The 5,644-nt window shown below is 49.1% G+C and overlaps 1 non-coding gene across 1 annotated transcript; it reads left to right on the forward strand.

Moving 5' to 3' along the window:
• Positions 1-219: 219 nt before the first annotated feature.
• On the forward strand, positions 220-290 carry TRNAG-GCC (transfer RNA glycine (anticodon GCC)). Its single transcript has one exon. It is a non-coding gene; the product is annotated as a tRNA-Gly (tRNA).
• The last annotated feature ends 5,354 nt before the right edge of the window (positions 291-5,644 follow it).

The raw sequence follows: 5,644 nt of genomic DNA on the forward strand, positions 1-5,644 counted from the left end.
CATAATATAAATTGTCTTGCAATGTGCGGACAAGCGATGTCATATGCATGAGCTCTATTCATTTTTTCAACAATTGCTCAAACTACGTTTCGCGCGACCAAACAAGCCTTTGTTTTTCTAGCGAACACGCGCTCGCCGGCTCAGTGACCTACAATGAGCCGAACGATGGGCAGCGCCCCCACGCTACGCCAGGAAAGCATCAGGGTGAGTAAATTGTGGGCGTCGGTGGTTCAGTGGTAGAATACTCGCCTGCCACGCGGGTGGCCCGGGTTCGATTCCCGGCCGACGCAATTTTTTTCTTTTTCCTTTTTTTTTAAATAGGGCTACAAAAATGAAGTCAGCTTGTCAAATAGGGCTACAAAAATGAAGTCAGCTTGTCCACTTTCTTTAGGGGCATCAAAAAACAACCAAGGAAATCTTAGATTTATATGCGTTTAACAATTAAGATATACACACACCCTAAAGATAAAAACAACAGCCTTGCTGTGAGCGTTAGGTTAGAGACGATGACACTGTAGCAACGTTTTATTCCTTTTCCTCCTCTTTTCTCATCTTCTACTCCCGCCTTGGTTGTCTGGACACTTCACATTATCCGCTGCTCCTCTTTCTCATCGCCTCGGGTAAAATCGAAGGACATTTCCTCAATTGTTTCCCTATTTCTTCGTAATATTATTGGTCGTGTACATTAAGATCAGTAAATGGGAATTTGGAGCCATTTAGCCGCTCTCGCGCTGGAACAACTTTCTCTGATTCAACCTTGGGAACTCTGGCACAATGTCGATTATCAAAACTTTTTTTCATCCATCCCTTGTATTTGTCTTGTTGCTGTTGAATATTCGGTGTCTCGTGAGTGAATATTTCATCAGCTATTGCAAAATGATGATATGCCGGTAGCAACGGACTGTTTCTGTATGAAACAAAGTCTGGAGTGTAACTAAGGCCGATCGGGGCATGCGCGATCGTGGCGCTTTACAGCTGCCTACGGGGCACATTTTCAGCTGCCCTGGAAGTTCGAGTACGTGCTTATCTACATGTTCACATCACAGATAAGTCGCTCTGGTAAGGCATTGCCTTCGGGATCGTACGGCGTGGCAAAACTCGGTGTGATCCTTTCTCTTCCACCCAAGCTCTTGTATTCTCACTCCTGAAAGCTGGTTCGTTATCTCAGACTATTACTTTTGAGTGCTTGAAGGTATATCGCTGCATCATTGAAATAACCGCATTGGCATCTTTTCCTGGCTTTGCGGTGGCCATTCTGATGCACTCGTCGATTGCAACTAGAAAACCTTAAGTTTTTCGTACTTTCTCCACTTTCTTTTATTCTTTCTCGAAGTCGAGATGCAGCACTTCAAAAGAAATGTTTGAGGAACAGTGATCTGTTTTCCTCTTACTCAATGTTTAGCTTTTGAGAAAAGTTGACACTGATGACATGTCTTAGCATAAATGTAGATAGACTTCTTCTTTTCTGGCAGAACACTGGATAGTATTTATGTCCACTTTCAGACACCCGTTCGTGTCCTGAAGATTCAGGGCTGGGATGGTAAATGTAGATATTCCGGTGGCTTGTTTCTGGTACTAGACGCTTTGCATCCTTCAATTTAATTTCTCCTGCACCTTACCATATGCTCGTCACTTGCATCCTCTCATTTATGTCGTTTCTTGGGATGTGTTCTTATATGGGCAAAGCACCAACGTCAGGTAGTTTGTCCCCTGGCCCATGTGCCACACCGATGGCGAACTGCCGTATTTCATCGGCCCATCTTCCAATCCTTCCTTTTGACTGAGCGAAATTAAGAAGGTGAGTAATTGCCTGGTGGCCGGTGAATAGTTTATGTCGACCGTCAAGGTAGCAGCGAAAGTATATACCTTAGTGCCACCACGACTCCCAGTGGTTCTTGCTCTGTCACGTTATAATTTTCCTCGGCTTTGCTGAACATATATGGGTAATATCCTATTACAATTAGTTTACGGCCGCGTGTTTTAGATTAATCTAGCTGGTAGAAAAGTGCACCTGCGCCACTGAGTGATACGTCACTGCAAAGCTCAAATGCGCTACTGAAGCCTGACAACACTAATATACGTTCACTAGAAATAGCTTTGACAAGTTCTTGGTACGGACGTTTGCAGTCAATTCACTCCATATAAATGGAACGTCTTAATTACTGCGTAAGCGAAGTCAAACACCTTGTTGTAGACGCGAAATGCTCAGTAAATGGCCTGAAATGTCTTGCAATGCCGAGAAACAATTTCAGAGTGTGCAAGTTGTGCGGCTTAGTCAGATATGAAGTTCTCTTGAGCGATTCCTTTTTAGCGCTCTCCGTGGTGACCGTCGAACGTTCTTCCTGAGAAAATGGCACTCTTCTGAAAGAACTCGCTCTTTGAGTTGACCTTCAGCTTCGCCTTACCTAATGCATCCAGTACTTGCAGATGAACTTCACGTTCTTCAGCGAGAGCGTGCACAATCATATTATCAATATACATCATCACGCACTAATCCAGTGTTTCATTATTCGATAGATAACGCCATGTTTTGTAATAGATAGCCCGTCGTACAAATATCTTGGCGTCCACATTACGCCTGATCTTTCCTGGGCTACGCCTGTAGCATGCATTTCTTCAAAAGCTTCCAAGTATCCTGGTTGTCTGCGTAGAAACTTGCAGAACACGCCTTCCTATGAGCGCAAATTGGCATTTCTAACCTATGTTGGTCTGAAACTATAATTCGCTTCATCCAGGTGGTCCCCATATCAAGAGTACCTTATCAGCACGTTGGAAGCTTTCCAGGATAGAGCAGCCAGATTCATCTCGAGTAAATAAGACCATCTTTCTACCACTACCCGAATAAAAAAGACATTTAACTTCAGTCATTAGAAACTCGCCGCGTGAACTCTCTTCTGTGTTTCTTTCACAGGTAAATTTACATGAATAAAGTTGTCAGTATCCTTACGTGATTTGCATGCGAAAGCATCCGAATTTGTTTAAGTTATCACGTTAAATTAAAGCTCCACTTTAATCCACCTTGCTCTAATCGTTATCAAACTTAAACCACCCTTATTAAAAAATTATGGGGTTTTACGTGCCAAAACCACTTTCTGATTATGAGGCACGCCGTAGTGGAGGACTCCGGGAATTTCGACCGCCTGGGGTTCTTTAACGTGCACCTAAATCTAAGTACACGGGTGTTTTCGCATTTCGCCCCCATCGAAATGCGGCCGCCGTGGCCGGGATTCGATCCCGCGACCTTGTGCTCAGCAGCTCAACACCATAGCCACTGAGCAACCACGGCGGGTAAACCACCCTTATCCACCTTCCTCTAATTTGTACCAACCTTAAACGACTTTAACCCGCCTTATACCAATTTTTGGGAGTGGGCCACGGTGCCGTCCGACGCCGTGGCTGTTCACCGTGGGGTTTCGCAGAGCGAGCCACAGCAAGACCAGCGCCGGGAATGGGACGTCATCACTTGGTAACATGGGTTTTCTTGTCATCCGATGTTAACGCCGGACGCTCGGCGGATTTCCCGCTCCATGGGTCATATAAGGTTTTCGCATTAAAATCTCACCCTCTGCCGATTCATGCACTTGTGCGCACACCACGACCCCTTCACAACACGCTCAGTTTCATGCGCATACACGGTGTTGGGGTCTCGGTGCTGGCGCCCGTTATTGCGAATGGGTCGCAAGCCCCAAGGGTAGCGTTGGCCTGGCGGCCTGGGGCACTGGAAGCATCCGAAGGTCCCGGCAAAGCATGAGAAGACTGGTAACAGAACAACTTGTTTATTCTAACGTAGCAAAAGAGCGGCCGGTCAGGTCGACCGAAGTGGAGAGACGGGAGAGCACGTAACTCAACAGTACAAATCGGAGCCTCTCTCCTGGCGTCCGGGGGCAGCTGCTCTTATACTCTCGGCGTCGCGGGCCAGAAGGAAGGTCACGGGATGAGCCCACGCGACGGCGGAGCATGAGCCCACGCGACGGCGCGCACGGTCGAGCCGAGAGACATGTTGAGCCGAGTGTAGTGACGCATCGCCAACCCGCCGACGGACAGACCTCCTGGCACCTCACTTGGGGAGCTCCGCTCCCCGGCTGCCGCGCTTTGACAAGCGTGGGCACACACACACACACACACGCACGAAGACACGTGGCACTGAAACACGCCTGGACACGCTTGGCGGGGAGGCGTTGCGGCGGCGTCGAACGGGCCAAAATGTCCGCCGCTTTGAACGAAGCCCCGGCGTCCGTTGCATCCTCGCCGGCATTACCGCGCGTTGTAGGCGAAACGTAACAGACCGCCCCGCCGGGGGAAGGAGATCCCGATGGTCAGGGGACTGCATCCGCTGTCCGGAGGGATGTCGCTCGATGATGCTCATAACCGAAGTCGGGCGTCCTTTGGCGTTTCTTGAGCGCAGCGCACAGAGAAGGCCTCGTTCTCACGTTCAGGTGCACACAGGACACTGCAAAGTGACTTCGGGAGAGTTGACATTTTTGTTCTCGTTTCCGGCAAGCGTTAGAACTACGCCGAAAGTCAACCGCTCAGTCAGCAAGCACGGCACAACCCTCACTAAGCCCTGCCAGGCTCTTTCCCCTTTTATACTGCTGCCTAGTTCCTTACAGTAGTTTAGCAGCACTCAGAACGCGTCCACAAATCGGAAAATTGCACTAGAAAGCACATCATCACTTTGAAACACTACACGAAAGCAATAGGTTAAAAATCCTGCCTCAGGAAGAAAAACATCAGTAACAAGCAATTTTGAGGCTGATTCCCACGTTAGGGGCTTCGACTTAAGCCATCGGCGTTACCGTTGAGACTCCCCTTTTTGTAACGCACCTCAAAGGAATATTGTTGCAAAGCGAGGCTCCAGCGCAGGAGGCGGCCATTTTTGGGAGAGATGGTCTGCAGCCATTGGAGAGGGCAGTGATCCGTCTCAATGATAAACCTCGAGCCAGCTAGGTAACATGACAATTTCTGAACGGCCCACACGATACACGCACACTCTTTCTCGGTGGCGCTATACGCCTGCTCACGACTCGTCAGCTTACGACTAGCATACAGGACGGGGTGTTCTACTTCTCCATTTTCCCGTTGGCACAGTACAACGCCCATGCCTCGCTCACTAGCATCACACTGAACAACGAACCCTTTTGAGTAGTCGGGCGATCGTAGCACAGGCTGGCTTGTTAGGGCGCTCTTTAGGGCGCTAAAAGCTCTTTCCTTTGTCTCATCCCAGACGACTGTTTGCGGCTCTGTCTTTCTTAGAGCATCCGTTAGGGGAGACGCGATATCAGAGTACCTGGGGATGTACCTATGATAGTAGCCGGCGACACCTAAGAACGACCGAATATCGGTCTTCGTGCGCGGTTGCGGGAAGTCTCGCACAGCGGCCACCTTTATTTCAGAGGGGCGGCGACGACCCCGACCAATCACGTGTCCGAGGTAGACAACCTCGGCCTGTGCTAACTGGCACTTGGGAGCCTTGACTGTCAAGCCCGCATCGCGCAGGCGGGTTAGCACTGCCCGCAAGTGCGCCATATGCTCAGGCCAGGATGCGGAGAATATCGCTACGTCGTCTAGATACGGTAAAGCGAATTCTTGCTGTCCCCGCAACACTTTATCCATGAGGCTTGAAAAGCAGTATGGCGCGTTCTTC

Source organism: Dermacentor andersoni, chromosome 4, assembly GCF_023375885.2.
Source record: "Dermacentor andersoni chromosome 4, qqDerAnde1_hic_scaffold, whole genome shotgun sequence".
In the NCBI taxonomy this organism is placed as follows: Eukaryota; Metazoa; Arthropoda; class Arachnida; order Ixodida; family Ixodidae; genus Dermacentor; species Dermacentor andersoni.